The sequence below is a fragment of the Arachis hypogaea genome, chromosome 11 (genome assembly GCF_003086295.3).
Source record: "Arachis hypogaea cultivar Tifrunner chromosome 11, arahy.Tifrunner.gnm2.J5K5, whole genome shotgun sequence".
In the NCBI taxonomy this organism is placed as follows: Eukaryota; Viridiplantae; Streptophyta; class Magnoliopsida; order Fabales; family Fabaceae; genus Arachis; species Arachis hypogaea.
Window position 1 is genome coordinate 68,132,760 of NC_092046.1, and position 18,164 is coordinate 68,150,923.

The window sequence follows — 18,164 nt, forward strand, 5'->3', positions numbered from 1 at the left end:
AGAGGGGAACCGGAGTAACTAAGACTGTGAATACAATGATAAAAAGTTCTATTTATAATAAACTAGTCAGTAGGGTTTACAGAAGTAAGTAATTGATGCATAAATCCACTTCCGGGGCCCACTTGGTATGTGCTTGGGCTGAGCTTGAAGTCTACACGTGGAGAGGTCCTTCTTGGAGTTGAACGCCAGCTTTTGTGCCATTTTGGGCGTTGAACTCCACTTTGCAACTTGTTTCTAGCGCTGGACGCCAGAATTGGGCAGAGAGCTGGCGTATAAATTATCCGCTCATCACAACACCAAACTTAAATTGTTGCTTGTCCCCAAGCAACTAAAAATCAAATAGGATAAAAAGAAGAGAATATACTATAAATTCCAAACTATCAATGAAACATAGCTCCAATCAAATGAGCGGGACTTATAGCTTTTTGCCTCTTGAATAGTTCTGGCATCTCACTTTATCCATTGAGGTTCAGAATGATTGGCATCTATAGGAACTCAGAGTTTAGATAGTGTTATTGATTCTCCTAGTTCAGTATGATGACTCTTGAACATAGCTATTTTATGAGTCTTGGCCGTAGCCCTAAGCACTTTGTTTTCCAGTATTACCACCGGATACATAAATGCCACAGACACATAATTGGGTGAACCTTTTTAGATTGTGACTCAGCTTTGCTAAAGTCCCCAATTAGAGGTGTCCAGGGTTCTTAAGCACACTCTTTTTTTGCTTTGGACCTTGACTTTAACCGCTCAGTCTCAAGTTTTCACTTGACACCTACACGCCACAAGCACATGGTTAGGGACAGCTTGGTTTAGCCGCTTAGGCCAGGATTTTATTCCTTTAGGCCCTCCTATCCACTGATGCTCAAAGCCTTGGGATCCTTTTTATTACCCTTGCCTTTTGGTTTTAAGGGCTATTGGCTTTTTGCTCTTGCCTTTTGGTTTTAAGAGCTTTTGGCTTTTTCTGCTTGCTTTTTCTTTTTCTTTCTTTTTTTTTCGCCTATTTTTTTTTCTGCAAGCTTTGTTCTTTGCTGCTTTTTCTTGCTTCAAGAATCATTTTTATGATTTTTCAGATTATCAAATAACATGTCTCCTTGTCATCATTCTTTCAAGAGCCAACATATTTAACATTCTTAAACAACAACTTCAAAAGACATATATGCACTATTCAAGCATTCATTCAGAAAACAAGAAGCATTATCACCACATCAATATAATTAAACTAAGTTCAAGGATAAATTCGAAACTCATGTACTTCTTGTTCTTTTGAATTAAAACCTTTTTCATTTAAGAGAGGTGATGGATTCATAGGACATTCATAACTTTAAGACATAGTTACTAACTACTAATGATCATGTAATGAAGACACAAACATAGATAAGCACATAACATAGAGAAAACGAAAAACAGAAGAAATAAGAACAAGGAATGAATCCACCTTAGTGATGGTGGCGTTTCCTTCTTGAGGAACCAATGATGTCCTTGAGCTCTTCTATGTCTCTTCCTTGTCTTTGTTGCTCCTCCTTCATTGCTTTTTGATCTTCTCTGATTTCATGAAGGATGATGGAGTGCTCTTGATGTTCCATCCTTAATTGTCCCATGTTGGAACTTAATTCTCCTAGGGAGGTATTGATTTGCTCCCAATAGTTTTGTGGAGGGAAGTGCATCCCTTGAGGTATCTTAGGGATCTCTTGATTTGCAGCCACATATTCTACCACTGAGCTATAGACCCTTGAGATGAATCTTTCCATCTCCCATGACTCGGAGGTGGAAGCATTTGTCTTCCCTTCCCCTTTTCTAGAGGTTTTTCCAGTCTTAGGTGCCATCAATGGTAATGGAAAAACAAAAAGCTTATGCTTTTACCACACCAAACTTAGAATGTTGCTCGCCCTCGAGCAAAAGAAGAAAGAATAGAAGAAGAAGAAGATATGGAGGAGATGGAGGGATGTGTGTATGGATGTGAGTGGTGAATGGAAAACAGAAGAGATGACCATGAATGGAGAGGGAGAGGGTGAGGTGGGTGGGGATCCTGTGGGATTCACAGATCCTGAGATGATCCTGTGGGGTCCACAGATCCTGAGGTGTTTAAGGATTTACAACCTTGCACCAAATTAGGCATGTAAAATGCCCTTGCACATAACTCTGGGCGTTCAGCGCCAGGTTGGTGCCCATTTTGGGCGTTCAACGCCCATTTGTTGCCCATTTCTGGCGTTGAACGCCAGAAGCATGCTTGTTCTGGGCGTTCAGCGCCAGCTCTTCTCCAGGGTGCAATTCTGGCGTTCAGCGCCCAAATGCTGCCCATTTTGGGCGTTCAGCGCCCAGATACTTCCCATTTTGGGCGTTCAGCGCCAGAACCATGCTCTGTTCTGGCGTTGAACGCCAGACAGGTGCTTCCTCCAGGGTGTGATTTTTCTTTCGCTGTTTTTGATTCTGTTTCTAAATTTTTCGTTTATTTTGTGACTCCACATGATCATGAACCTAAGAAAACATGAAAAACAAAAATAAAATTAGATAAATAAACATTGGGTTGCCTCCCAACAAGCGCTTCTTTAATGTCAATAGCTTGATAGTGGGCTCTCATGGAGCCTCACAGATGTGCAGAACCTTGTTGAGACCTCCCAACACCAAACTTAGAGTTTGGATATGGGGGTTTGACACCAAACTTAGAGTTTGGTTGTGGCCTCCCAACACCAAACTTCGAGTTTGACTGTGGGGGCTTTGGTTGACTCTGCTTTGAGAGAAGCTTTTTCTGCTTCCTCTCCATGGATGCAGAGAGATCCTTGAGTTGTAAACACAAAGTTGTCCTTATTTAATTGAAGGATCAATTCTCCTCTGTCCACATCAATCACAACTCTTGCTGTGGCTAGGAAAGGTCTTCCTAGGATGATGGATTCATCCTCTTCCTTTCTAGTATCCAGGACTATGAAATCAGCGGGGATGTAAAGGCCTTCAACCTTTACTAACACGTCCTCTACTTGTCCATAGGCCTGTTTTCTTGAATTGTCTGCCATCTCTAATGAGATTTTAGCAGCTTGCACCCCATAGATTCCCAATTTCTCTATTACAGAGAGGGGCATGAGGTTTATTCCTGAACCAAGGTCCCACAGAGCCTTAAAGATCATGGTGCCTATGGTACAAGGTATTATGAACTTTCCAGGATCCTGTCTCTTCTGAGGCAATGTCAGTTGATCCAGATCACTTAGTTCATTAGTGAACAAGGGAGGTTCATCTTCCCAAGTTTCAATACCAAATAATTTGGCATTTAGCTTCATGATTGCACCAAGGAACTTGGCAGCTTGCTCTTCAGTAACATCCTCATTCTCTTCAGAAGAGGAATACTCATCAAAGCTCATGAATGGCATAAGGAGGTTCAATGGAATCTCTATGGTCTCTAGATGAGTCTCAGATTCCTTAGGTTCCTCAAAGGGAAGCTCCTTATTGATCACTGGACGTCCCAGGAGGTCTTCCTCCTTGGGATTCACGTCCTTCTCCTCTCTTGTGGGTTCGGCCATGGTAATTAATTCAATGGCCTTGCACTCTCCTTTTGGATTCTCTTCTGTATTGCTTGGGAGAGTACTAGGAGGGATTTCAGTGATCCTTTTACTCAGCTGGCCCACTTGTGCTTCCAAATTTCTAATGGAAGACCTTGTTTCATTCATGAAACTCACAGTGGCCTTAGATAGATCAGAGACTAAATTTGCTAAGCTAGAGGTACTTTGTTCAGAGTTCTCTGTCTGTTGTTGAGTGGATGATGGAAAAGGCTTGCTATTGCTAAACTTGTTTCTTCCACCATTATTAAAGCCTTGTTGAGGCCTTTGATCCTTCCATGAGAGATTTGGATGATTTCTCCATGATGGATTATAGGTGTTTCCATAAGGTTCACCTTCGTAATTTACTTCTGCTATTGCAGGGTTCTCAGGATCATAAGCTTCTTCTTCAGAAGATGCCTCTTGAGTACTGTTGGATGCAGCTTGCATTCCATTTAGACTTTGGGAAATCATATTGACTTGCTGAGTCAATATTTTATTCTGAGCCAGTATGGCATTCAGAGTATCAATTTCAAGAACTCCCTTCTTCATAGGCATCCCATTACTCACAGGATTCCTCTCAGAAGTGTACATAAACTGGTTATTAGCAACCATGTTAATGAGTTCTTGAGCTTCTGCAGACGTTTTCTTTAGGTGAATGGATCCACCTGCAGAAGTATCCAATGACATCTTTGATAGCTCAAATAAACCATCATAGAATATATCCTGGATGGTCCATTCTGAAAGCATGTCAGAAGGACACTTTTTGGTCAGCTGCTTGTATCTTTCCCAAGCTTCATAGAGGGATTCACCTTCTTTCTGTCTGAAGGTTTGAACATCCACTCTAAGCTTGCTCAGCTTTTGAGGAGGAAAGAACTTGGCTAAGAAAGCCGTGACCAGCTTATCCCAAGAGTTCAGGCTGTCTTTGGGTTGAGAGTCCAACCATATTCTAGCTCTGTCTCTTACAGCAAAAGGAAAAAGCATGAGCCTGTAGACTTCAGGATCTACTCCATTAGTCTTAACAGTATCACAGATCTGCAAGAATTCAGTTAAGAACTGAAAAGGATCTTCAAATGGAAGTCCATGAAACTTGCAGTTCTGCTGCATCAGAGAAACTAGCTGATGTTTCAGCTCAAAATTGTTTGCTCCAATGGTAGGAATGGAGATGCTTCTTCCATGTAAATTGGAATTAGGTGCAGTAAAGTCACCAAGCATTCTCCTTGCATTATTGTTGTTGGATTCGGCTGCCATCTCCTTTACTTGTTCGAAATTTTCAATAAGGTTATCTCTGGATTGTTGTAATTTAGCTTCTCTTAGTTTCCTCTTCAGAGTCCTTTCAGGTTCTGGATCAGCTTCAACAAGAATGCCTTTTTCTTTGTTCCTGCTCATAAGAAAGAGAAGAGAACAAGAAAAGAAGAGGAATCCTCTATGTCACAGTAAAGAGGTTCCTTATTGTTAGTAAAAGAAGAAAAGGAATAGGGGTGAAGAAGAGGGGGACAAAGAATGTAATGTAAGGAAAGAAGCACAAGGGTGAGGAGAGCAGAGATGTGAGATGAGGAGATGTTAGTAGATGAATAAATAAATAGAATAAGATGAGAGAGGGAGAATTTCAAAAATAATTTTTGAAAAAGAGTTAGTGATTTTCGAAAATAATTTTTGAAAAAGATTAGTAATTTTTCGAAAATAAAAAATCAAAAATTAAAATAATTAGTTAATTAAAAAGAATTTTTGAAAAAGAGGGAGATATTTTCGAAAATTAGAAAGAGAGAAAGTTAGTTAGGTAGTTTTGAAAAAGATAAGAAACAAACAAAAAGTTAGTTAGTTAGTTGAAACAAATTTGAAAATCACTTTTGAAAAGATAAGATAAGTTAGAGAAGATATTTTGAAATCAAATTTTTGAAAAAGATAAGATAAGAAGATATTTTTGAAAAGATATGATTGAAATTAGTTTTGAAAAATATTTGATTTTTTTAAAATCACAATTAATGACTTGATTCACAAGAAATCACAAAATATTATTCTAGAACTTAAAGTTTGAATCTTTCTTAACAAGCAAGTAACAAACTTGAAATTTTTGAATCAAAACATTAATTGTTATTGTTATTTTCAAAAATTTGATATAAAAATAAGAAAAAGATTTTTGAAAAATATTTTTAGAATTTTCAAAAATAACTTAAGAAAAATGAAAAAGATTTTATTTTTGAAAAAGATTTTGAAAAAGATAAGATTTTTAAATTGAAAATTTGATTTGACTCATAAAAACAATTGGATTTTTAAAAAATTTTGAAAAAGTCAACTCAAATTTTCGAATTTGATGAGAGAAAAGAGGGAAAGATATTTTTTTGATTTTTTTGAATTTTTATGATGAAAGATAAAAACACAAAAAATGCTCAATGCATGGAAATTTTAGATCAAAACAATGAATGCATGCAAGAATGCTATGAATGTCAAGATGAACACCAAGAACACTTTGAAGATCATGATGAACATCAAGAACATATTTTTGAAAAATTTTTAATGCAAAGAAAATATGCAAGACACCAAACTTAGAAACCTTTCATGTTCAAACACTATGGATGCAAAAATGCACATGAAAAATAAGAAAAGATGCAAAACAAGAAAACATCAAGATCAAACAAGAAGACTTACCAAGAACAACTTGAAGATCATGAAGAACACTATGAATGCATGAATTTTTCGAAAAATGCAAGATGAATATGCAATTGACACCAAACTTTCAACTTGACTCAAGACTCAAACAAGAAACACAAAAAATATTTTTGATTTTTATGATTTTCTAATTTTTTTGTATTTTTTTTCGAAAATTATTTGAAAAACAAAAATAAGGATTCCAAAATTTTTAATATGGATTCCAGGAATCTAGCATTCTTAGTCTAAAGCTCCAATCAAAGGGTCAGGCATGCCTTAATAGCCAGCCAAGCTTTAGCATGTAATCTAGACATGACACGCCTGACATTCCCTACAGACATGGCTTTACAGCCAGCCAGGCTTCAACATGCTTCATGAAACACTAGAATTCATTCTTAAAAATTCTGAAGAAAAATATATTTTTGAAAACATTTTTATTTTAAGATTTTTTCGAAAACAAAGGATAAATTTTTGAAAAATTTTTGAAAGATTTCTGAAAACAAATCAAAAAGAAAATTACCTAATCTGAGCAACAAGATGAACCGTCAGTTGTCCAAACTCGAACAATCCCCGGCAACGGCGCCAAAAACTTGGTATGCGAAATTGTTACTCAGGTTATGAATTATTGTTCGAAATTGATTCCCTAGCGATGGCACCGAAAACGGATGCACAGAACCATGGTCTAAACATATCTTCACAACTTCGCATCACTAACCAGCAAGTGCACTGGGTCGTCCAAGTAATAAACCTTACGTGAGTAAGGGTCGATCCCACGGATATTGTTGGTATGAAGCAAGCTATGGTCACCTTGTAAATCTCAGTCAGGCGGATATAAAATAGTTATGGAGTTGTCGAAATTAATACAAAAATAAGGATAGAAATATTTATGTAAATCATTGGTGAGAATTTCAGATAAGCGTATGGAGATGCATTCATTCCTCTGAACCTCTGCTTTCCTGCTGTCATCATCCAATCCGTCTTACTCCTTTCTATGGCTGGCTTTGTGTAAGGATGTCACCGGTGCCAATGGCTACTTTCAATCCTCTCGGGAAAATGGTCCAAATGCTCTGTCACAGCACGACTAATCGTCTGGAGGCATCACCCTTGTCGTTGGTTGCATCCTATTCCTCTCTGTGAAAATGGTCTGATGCGCTGTCACTGCTTGGCTAATCATCTTGGAAGTTCTCGATCATACTGGAATAGAATTTACTATCCTTTTGCGTCTGTCACTACGCCCAGCACTCGCGAGTTTGGAGTTCGTCACAGTCATTCAATCCCAGAGTCCTACTCGGAATACCACGGACAAGGTTTAGACTTTCCGGACTCTCATGAATGCCGCCATCAATCTAGCTTATACCACGAAGATTCTGATTAAGAGATCTAAGAGATACTCATTCAATCTAATGTAGAACGGAAGTAGTTGTCAGACACGCATTCATAGGGAATGATGTTGATTGTCATGTTCATCACATTCAGGTTGAGGTGCGAATGAATATCTTAGAAGCAAAATAAGATGAATTGAATAGAAAACAGTAGTACTTTGCATTAATCTTTGAGGAACAGCAGAGCTCCACACCTTAATCTATGGAGTGTAGAAACTCTACCATTTGAAAATACATAAGTGATAATGGAGTTCATTGGTCTCGGACCCAGAGGGGAACCGGAGTAACCAAGACTGTGAATACAATGATAAAAAGTTCTATTTATAATAAACTAGTCACTAGGGTTTACAGAAGTAAGTAATTGATGCATAAATCCACTTTCGGGGCCCACTTAGTGTGTGCTTGGGCTGAGCTTGAAGTCTACACGTGGAAAGGTCCTTCTTGGAGTTGAACGCCAGCTTTTGTGCCATTTTGGGCGTTGAACTCCACTTTGCAACTTGTTTCTGGCGCTGGACGCCAGAATTGGGCAGAGAGCTAGTGTTGAACGCCAGTTTGCGTCGTCTAAACACTGACAAAATATAGACTATTATATATTTCTGGAAAGCTCTGGATGTCTACTTTCCAACGCAATTGGAAGCGCACCATTCTAAGTTCTGTAGCTCTAGAAAATCCATTTTGAGTGCAGGGAGGTCAGAATACAACAGCATCAGCAGTCCTTCTTCAACCTCTGAATCTGATTTTTGCTCAAGTCCCTCAATTTCAGCCAGAAAATATATGAAATCACAGAAAAACACACAAACTCATAGTAAATTCCAGAAATGTGAATTTAACATAAAAACTAATGAAAACATCCCTAAAAGTAACTAGATTCTACTAAAAACATACTAAAAACAATGCCAAAAAGCGTATAAATTATCCGCTCATCACTCAGCTTTGCTAAAGTCCCCAATTAGAGGTGTCCAGAGTTCTTAAGCACACTATTTTTTTTTTTGCTTTGGACCTTGACTTTAACCGCTCAGTCTCAAGCTTTCACTTGACACCTTCACGCCACAAGCACATCGTTAGGGACAGGTTGGTTTAGCCACTTAGGCTAGGATTTTATTCCTTTAGGCCCTCGTATCCACTGATGCTCAAAGCCTTGGATCCTTTTTATTTACCCTTGCCTTTTGGTTTTAAGGGCTATTGGCTTTTTCTGCTTGCTTTTTCTTTTTCTTTTTCTCTTTTTTTTTTCGCTATTTTTCTCCTTTTTTTTTCCGCAAGCTTTTGTATTCACTGCTTTTTCTTGCTTCAAGAATCATTTTTATGATTTTTCAGATTATCAAATAACATGTCTCCTTTTTCCTTATTCTTCAAGAGCCAACATATTTAACATTCATAAACAACAATTTCAAAAGACATATGCACTGTTCAAGCATTCATTCAGAAAATAAAAAGTATTGTCACCACATCAAAATAATTAAACTAATTTCAAGGATGAATTCGAAATCATGTACTTCTTGTTCTTTTGTTTTTAGAACAGTTTTCAATTAAGAGAGGTGATGGATTCATAGGACATTCATAACTTTAAGACATAGACACCTAGACACTAATGATCATATAGTAAAGACACAAACATAAATAAACATGAAGCATAGTAAACGAAAAATAGAAAATAAGAACAAGGAGATTAAGGAACGGGTCCACCTTAGTGAGGGTGGCATTTTCTTCTTCTTGAAGAACTAATGGTGCTCTTGAGCTCCTCTATGTCTCTTCCTTGCCTTTGTTGCTACTCCCTCATAGCTCTTTGATCTTCTCTAATCTCATGGAGGATGATGGAGTGCTCTTGGTGCTCCATCCTTAGTTGTCCCATGTTGGAGCTTAATTCTCCTAGGGATATGTTGATTTGTTCCCAATAGTTTTGTGGAGGAAAATGCATCGCCTGAGATATCTCAGGGATTTCTTCGTGAGGGAATTACTCATGCTCTTGTTGTGCAGTCAAATGCTCTACCACTGAGCTATGGACCCTTGAGATGAATCTCTCCATCTCTCGTGACTCAGAGGTGGAAGCTTTTATCTTCCCTTTCCTCTTTCTAGAGGTTTCTTCAGCCTTAGGTACCATAAATGGTTATGGAAAAACAAAAAGCAATGCTTTTACCACACCAAACTTAAAAGGTTTGCTCGTCCCCGAGCAAAAGAAGAAAGGAAGTAGTAGAAGAAGAAGAAAATGGAGGAGATGGAGGTGTGTGAATGGTTCGGCCACTGGGGGTTTAAGGTGGTTATGATGTGTGAAAAGGAAGGAGTTATAGTTTGAATTTGAGTGGGTGGGTATAGGTGGGTGTATGATGGTTTTGGAGGGGAATTGGAGGTGATTGGTGAAGGGTATTTGGGCAAGAGAGTTATGAAAAGGTGTGAAGAGGAGAGAAGAAGTGGTGGGGATCCTGTGGGGTCCACAGATCCTGTGGGGATCCTGTGGGATCCACAGATCCAGTGGGGCCAAGGACTTAATATCCCTGCTCCAATTAGGCGTGTAAAACGCTCTTGCTGTGTAATCCTGGCATTTAACGCCAGACTGCTGCTTGTTTCTGGCATTAAACGTCCAAATGTAGCCTGTTTCTGGCGTTTAACGCCAGGTAGATGCTTGTTTCTGGCATTAAACGCCAGCTTGGTGCTTGTTTCTGGCGTTAAACGCCAGACAGATGCTTGTTTCTGGCGTTTAAATGCCAGAATGCTCCTCCTCCAGGGTGTACTATTTTTAATGCTGTTTTTCATTCTGTTTTTGATTTTTCAGTAGTTTTTGTGACTCCACATGATCATCAACCTAGTAAAACATGAAATAACAAAAAGAAAATAAAATAGATATGATTAAATAACATTGGGTTGCCTCCCAACAAGCGCTTCTTTAATGTCAATAGCTTAACAGTGAGCTCTCATGGAGCCTCACAGATAATCAGAGCAAGGTTGGAACCTCCCAACACCAAACTTAGAGTTTGAATGTGGGGGTTCAACAACAAACTTAGAGTTTGGTTGTGGCCTCCCAACACCAAACTTAGAGTTTGACTGTGGGGCTTTGGTTGACTCTGCACTGAGAGAAGCTTTTCATGCTTCCTCTCCATGGTTACAGAAGGAGATCCTTAAGTTTTAAACACAAGGTTGTCCTCATTCAGTTGAAGGACCAACTCTCCTTTGTCCACATCAATCACAGCTCTTGCTGTGGCTAGGAAGGGTCTTCCAAGGATGATGGTTTCATCCTCTTCCTTCCCAGTGTCTAGGATTATGAAATCAGCAGGGATGTAAAGGCCTTCAACCTTTACTAGCACATCCTCTACTAGTCCAGAAGCCTGTTTTCTTGAGTTATCTACCATCTCTAATGAGATTTTGGCAGCTTGCACCTTAAATATCCCAAGTTTCTCCATTACATTGAGTGGCATTAAGTTTATTCCTGAGCCCAGGTCACATAGAGCCTTCTCAAAGGTCATGGTGCCTATGTTATAGGGAATTAGGAATTTACCAGGATCCTGTTTCTTTTGAGGTAATTTCTGCCTATCCAATGCATTTAGTTCATTGGTGAGCAAGGGAGGTTCATCTTCCCAAGTCTCATTACGAAATAATTTGGCATTCAGCTTCATGATTGCACCAAGATACTTAGCAACTTGCTCTTCAGTGACATCTTCATTTTCTTCAGAAGAAGAATACTCATCAGAGCTCATGAAGGGCAGAAGGAGGTTCAATGGGATATCTATGGTCTCTAGATGAGCCTCAAATTCCTTTGGTTCCTCAAAGGGAAACTCCTTATTGGTCATTGAGCGTCCCAGGAGGTCTTCCTCACTAGGATTCACGTCCTCCTTCTCCCTTGTAAGTTCGGCCATGATGGTTAAATCAATGGCCTTGCACTCTCTCTTTGGATTTTCTTCTGTATTACTTGGGAGAGTACTAGGAGGAGTTTCAGTGACCCTTTTACTCAGTTGGCCCACTTGTGCTTCCAAATTTCTAATGGAGGACCTTGTTACATTCATGAAACTGAAAGTGGCCTTAGATTGATCAGAGACTATATTTTCTAAGCTAGATGGATTCTGCTCAGAATTCTCTGTCTGTTGCTGAGTGGATGATGGAAAAGGCTTGCTATTGCTAAACCTGTTTCTTCCACCATTATTAAAGCCTTGTTGAGGCTTTTGTTGATCCTTCCATGAGAAATTTGGATGGTTTCTCCATAAGGGATTATAGGTGTTTCCATAGGGTTCACCCATGTAATTCACCTCTGCTATTGCAGGGTTCTCAGGATCATAAGCTTCTTCTTCAGAGGATGCCTCTATAGTACTGTTGGATGCAGCTTGCATTCGATTCAGACTCTGAAAAATCATATTGACTTGCTAAGTCAATATTTTGTTCTGAGCCAATATGGCATTCAGAGTATCAATTTCAAGAACTTCCTTCCTCTGAGGCGTCCCATTATTCACAGGATTCCTTTCAGAAGTGTACATGAATTGGTTATTTGTAACCATGTCAATGAGTTCCTGAGCTTCTGCAGGCATTTTCTTTATGTGAATGGATCCACCTGCAGAATGGTCCAATGACATCTTTGATAATTCAGACAGACCATCATAGAATATATCCAGGATGGTCCATTCTGAAAGCATGTCAGAAGGACACTTTTTGGTCTGTTCCTTGTATCTCTCCCAAGCTTCATAGAGGGATTCACCTTCTTTCTGTTTGAAGGTTTGAACATCCACTCTAAGCTTGCTAAGCTTTTGAGGAGGAAAGAACTTGGCTAAGAAAGCCGTAACCAGCTTATCCCAACAGTTCAGGCTATCCTTAGGTTGAGAGTCCAACCATATTCTAGCTCTGTCTCTTACAGCAAATGGGAAAAGCATAAGCCTGTAGACCTCGAGATCAACCCCATTGGTCTTAACAGTATCACAGATCTGCAAGAATTCAGTTAAGAACTGAAAAGGATCTTCTGATGGAAGTCCATGAAACTTGCAGTTCTGTTGCATCAGAGAAACTAATTGAGGCTTTAGCTCAAAATTGTTTGCTCCAATGTCAGGGATTGAGATGCTTCTTCCATGTAATTGGAATTTGGTGCAGTAAAGTCACCAAGCATCTTCCTTGCATTGTTATTATTTTCGGCCATGTCTCCTTCTTTTTCGAAAATTTTTGTCAGATTTTCTCCAGAGAGTTGTGCTTTAGCTTCCCTTAGCTTCCTCTTCAGAGTCCTTTCAGGTTCAGGATCAGCTTCAACAAGAATGTTCTTATCCTTGTTCCTGCTCATATGAAAAAGAAGAAAACAAAAAAGAAAATATGGAATCTTCTATGTCATAGTATAGAGATTCCTTTATGTGAGTAGAAGAAGAAAAGAATAAAAGAAGAGAAATTCGAACACCAGGAGGAAGAGAGGGTTCGAATTTTTAGATGAAGAGAAGTGTTAGTAAATAAATAAAATAATTAGAAAGAGATGAGGGGGAGAAAAATATTTTTGTTAATTAAAAGTATTTTTGTTTTTAATTTGAAATTAAAGTTAAAATTCGAAAATTTTAAAATAAAATTAAATTAAAACTTAAAACAATTAGTTAATTAAAAGGGAATTTTGAAAAAAAAAGGCAGGTGATTTTCGAAAATTAGAGAGAATTAGTTAGGTAGTTTTGAAAAAGATATGATTGAAATAGTAAACTTTTAAAATCAAACAAAAAGTTAAGTAGTTAATTGAAAAAGATTTGAAAATCAATTTTTGAAAAGATAAGGAGTTAGAAAAGAAGTTAGAAAAGATTTTGAAATTGATTTTGAAAAAGATGTGATGAAACTTATTTTGAAAAATATTTGAAAAAGAAATTTAAAAAGATTTGATTTTGAAAATTAAAGTTGATTACTTGACTAACAAGAAACTTAAAAGATAAGATTTTAAAATTTAAAGATTGAACCTTTCTTAATAGGCAAGTAACAAACTTAAAATTTTTGAATCAATCACATTAATTGTTAGTAAAGATTTTGAAATTATGAAACAAAATAAGAAAAAGATTTTTGAAAATCAATTTGAAATTTTCAAAAATTATGAAAGAAAAACGAAAAAGATTTGATTTTTGAAAAAGATCTGAAAAAGAAAAGGTTTTTAAATTGAAAATTTGACTTGACTCATAAGAAACAACTAAATTTTAAAAAATTTTGAAAAAGGCAACTCAAATTTTTGAAATTTATGAGTGAAATAAGGGAAAGAAATTTTTTTTATTTTTGAATTTTTAATGATGAAAGAGAAAAATACAAAATTGAAACAAATCATGAAAATTATGAATCAAAACACCTAATGCATGCAAGAACACTTTGAATGTCAAGATGAACACCAAGAACTCTTTGAAGATCAAGATGAACAGCAAGACTTATTTTTGAAAATTTTTAAGAAAAGAAAAATATGCAAGACACCAAACTTAGAAATTTTCAAACTTTAGATACTAACAAATTGAAAATGCATATGAAAAACAAGAAAAGACACAAAACAAGAAAAATTGAAGATCAAACAAGAAGACTTGTCAAGAACAACTTGAAGATCATGAAGAATGCAATGCATGAATTTTTCGAAAAATTTTTAAGAAAAATTAAAAAGATGCAATTGACACCAAACTTACAAATTGACACTAGACTCAAACAAGAAACATAAATTTTTTTTGTTTTTATGATTTTATAAGAATTTTTTTTGGTTTTTTTGAAAATTATTTTGGGAAAAACGAAAAAGAAGAATATTTTTTTGTATTATTTTCGAAAATAAGAAATAACAAGCTTAAAAATAAAATAAAATTACCTAATCTGAGCAACAAGATGAATCGTTAGTTGTCCAAACTCGAACAATCCCCGGCAACGGCGACAAAAACTTGGTGCACGAAATTGTGATCATCAACAATGGCGCCAAAGACTTGGTGCTCTCAAACGTGAATCACACTTCTTTGTCACAACTTCGCACAACTAACCAGCAAGTGCACTGGGTTGTCCAAGTAATAAACCTTACGCGAGTAAGGGTCGATCCCACGGAGATTGTCAGCTTGAAGCAAGCTATGGTCACCTTGTAAATCTCAGTCAAGAGGATTCAAATGGTTATAGAGTTATAATAATTAAAAGACAAATAAAACGTAAAATAAAGATAGAGATACTTATGTAATTCATTGGTGAGAATTTTAGATAAGCGTATAGAGATGCTTTTGTTCCTCCTGAACCTCTGCTTTCCTGCTGTCTTCATCCAATCCTTCATACTCCGTTCCATGGCAAGCTTTATGTTGGGCATCACCATTGTCAATGGCTACATCCCGTCCTCTCTGTGAAAATGGTCCAATGCACTGTCACTGCATGGCTAATCATCTGTCGGTTCTCGATCATACTGGAATAGGATTTACTATCCTTTTGCGTCTGTCACTATGCCCAGCACTCGCGAGTTTGAAGCTCGTCACAGCCATCCCTTCCCAGATCCTACTCGGAATACCACAGACAAGGTTTAGACTTTCTGGATCTCGGGAATGGCCGTCCATGGGTTCTAACTTATACCACGAAGATTCTAATATCTCGGACTCGGTCCCCTGTATTAGATATCTAAGAGATATTCATTCTATCTCATCTTCATGTAGAACGAAAGTGGTTGTTAGGAACTCGTTCATAGGTGAGAATGGTGATGAGCGTCACATAATCATCACATTCATCATGTTCTTGGATGCGTATCTTAGAATAGGAATAAGCTTGAATTGAATAGAAAAACAATAGTACTTTGCATTAATTCATGAGGAACAGCAGAGCTCCACACCTTAATCTATGGTGTGTAGAAACTCTACCGTTGAAAATACATAAGAACAAGGTACAGGCATGGCCGAGAGGCCAGCCCCCTAAACATGATCAAAGGATCAAAAGATAATCCAAAGATGTAAATACAATAGTAAAAAGTCCTACTTATACTAAACTAGTTACTAGGGTTTACAGAAATGAGTAATTGATGCAGAAATCCACTTCTGGGGCCCACTTGGTGTGTGCTTGGGAAGAGCATTGAGATTTACACGTGTAGCGGCTTCTTTTGGAGTTGAACACCAGTTTGTAACCTATTTCTGGCGTTTAACTCCACTTTTTAACCTGTTTCTGGCGTTTAACTCCAGAATACAGCATGGAACTGGCGTTGAACGCCAGTTTGCATCCTCTAAACTCGGGCAAAGTATGGACTATTATATATTGCTGGAAAGCCCTGGATGTCTACTTTCCAACAAAATTGAGAGCGCGCCATTTGGAGTTCTGTAGCTCCAGAGAATCCATATTGAGTGCAGGGAGGTCAGAATCCAACAGCATCTGTAGTCCTTCTTCAACCTTTGAATCTGATTTTTGCTCAAGTCCCACAATTTCAGCCAGAAATTACCTGAAATCACAGAAAAACACACAAACTCATAATAAAGTCCAGAAATGTGAATTTTATTTAAAAACTAATAAAAATATACTAAAAACTAACTAAATCTTACTAAAAACTATGTAAAAACAATGCCAAAAAGTGTATAAATTATCCGCTCATCAGATACCCACAAGGACAGTGACCGGATGGCGTATGTGCATTGACTACCGGAAACTTAATGAAGCCACCCAGAAGGACCGTTTTCCCTTACCTTTCATGGACCAGATGCTTGAAAGGTTGGCAGGACATGAGTACTATTGCTTCCTAGATGGGTATTCGGGCTACAACCAAATTGTTGTAGACCCCAAGGACCAGGAAAAAACTTTATTTACTTGTCCATATGGTGTTTTTGCCTATAGGAGAATGCCCTTTGGGTTGTGTAATGCACCTGCAACATTCCAAAGGTGCATGCTCTCCATTTTTTTAGACATGATTGAGAAGTTCATAGAAGTATTCATGGATGACTTCTCTGTATTCGGGAACTCATATTCTAATTGCCTATACCATCTTGCTATTGTGCTAAAAAGGTGTCAAGAAACCAACCTAGTTTTAAACTGGGAGAAGTGCCATTTTATGGTGATTGAAGGGGTGGTTCTTGGTCACAATATTTCAAAAGATGGTATAGAAGTGGACAAGGCAAAAGTGGAAGTAATTGAAAAATTACCTCCACCTTGCAATGTCAAAGCAATCAGAAGCTTTTTGGGACACGCTGGGTTCTATTGGAGATTTATCAAAGATTTTTCAACAATTGCAAAACCCCTTAGTAACCTACTTGTCTTAAATACTCCCTTTGTTTTTGATAGAGAGTGCATGATAGCCTTTGATGAACTTAAGAAGAAACTCTCCTCTGCACTTATTATAGCACCACCAAGCTAGGATCTTCCCTTTGAAATAATGTGTGATGCATCTGATTTTGCTGTTGGTGCTGTTCTAGGACAGAGGAAAGACAAGCTAGTACATGTTTACTATGCTAGCAAGGTTCTCAATGAGAATCAAAGGAACTATACCACCACGGAGAAAGAACTTTTAGCTATAGTTTTTGCTTTTGACAAGTTTAGATCATATCTTATTGGCTCAAAAGTAATTGTATTCACTGATCATGCAGCACTCAAATACTTGCTTACCAAACAAGAATCTAAGCCTAGACTAATAAGGTGGATCTTGTTGCTCCAAGAATTTGATATTGAGATTAAAGATAGGAGCGGAGTAGAGAACAAGGTAGCTGACCACCTCTCAAAGATCCTACAAGAAGAGAAGATGCAGCAGGTAGCAGTCAATGAAAGCTTTCCAGATGAACAATTGATGATGATTCGAGTAGCTTCTTGGTTTGCAGACATAGCCAACTTCAAGGCTATTGGGGAGCTACCAACTAACATCAATAGGCACATGAGGAGGAAGCTAATCAAGGATACCAAACACTACATCTGGATTGATCCTTATTTGTTCAAAAAGTGTGCTGATGGAATCCTAAGATGGTGTATACCTCATGAGGAAGGGCAGGAAGTATTATGGCAGTGCCATGGATCTGCATATGGAGGTCACTTTAGTGGAAAAAGGATAGCAGCAAAAGTGCTTCGATCCAGATTTTACTGGCCAACAATGTTTAAGGATGCCAAGGAAATGGTGTCAAGATGTGATAAATGCCAAAGAGCTGGTAATCAAACCAAGAGAAATGAGATGCCACAGCAATTCATACTAGAGTTGGAGCTGTTTGATGTATGGGGGATTGATTTCATGGGACCCTTCCTAACCTCTGATGCCAGGGCATTTTGGCCAGTTTTACTGACCTTTTCATTATTGTTTTTAGGGTAGTTTCATGCATTTCCTTAGGAAATAAGCTAGTTTTGGGTAGATATTCACTTACATCTTGATTCAAGCATACATTGTGCACTTTACATGATTTCATGAGGATTTTGCATGAATTTAAGGATAAATTTGATGTTGCATTTCCCATGACTTGGACTAGAACTTTGATGCACTTTATTGCTTGATTTCAGGACAAAGGAAGCAAAGAAGAACCACATTAGTGGCTACGTTAGTTACACTAACGTTAACACTAACGTAGAATGGGAGTAACTTGCAAAGTTAATGAGAAAAGTGATTGCCAATAATGCTCTCGGAGCCATCATTGCCCACGTTAAGAGTCACGTTAACTAAGTTAACGTGAACTCTAACGTGGAAGAAAGGAAATAGAGCCAACGTTAGTGACACTTAACATTATCACTAACGTTG

At 37.8% G+C, this 18,164-nt stretch overlaps 2 non-coding genes across 2 annotated transcripts; both read left to right on the forward strand.

Moving 5' to 3' along the window:
- The first annotated feature begins 4,268 nt into the window (after nucleotides 1-4,268).
- LOC112725391 (small nucleolar RNA R71) lies at nucleotides 4,269-4,376 on the forward strand. Its single transcript, XR_003164502.1, has one exon. It is a non-coding gene; the product is annotated as a small nucleolar RNA R71 (small nucleolar RNA).
- A 7,786-nt stretch (nucleotides 4,377-12,162) lies between these two features.
- On the forward strand, nucleotides 12,163-12,270 carry LOC112725964 (small nucleolar RNA R71). Its single transcript, XR_003165040.1, has one exon. It is a non-coding gene; the product is annotated as a small nucleolar RNA R71 (small nucleolar RNA).
- The last annotated feature ends 5,894 nt before the right edge of the window (nucleotides 12,271-18,164 follow it).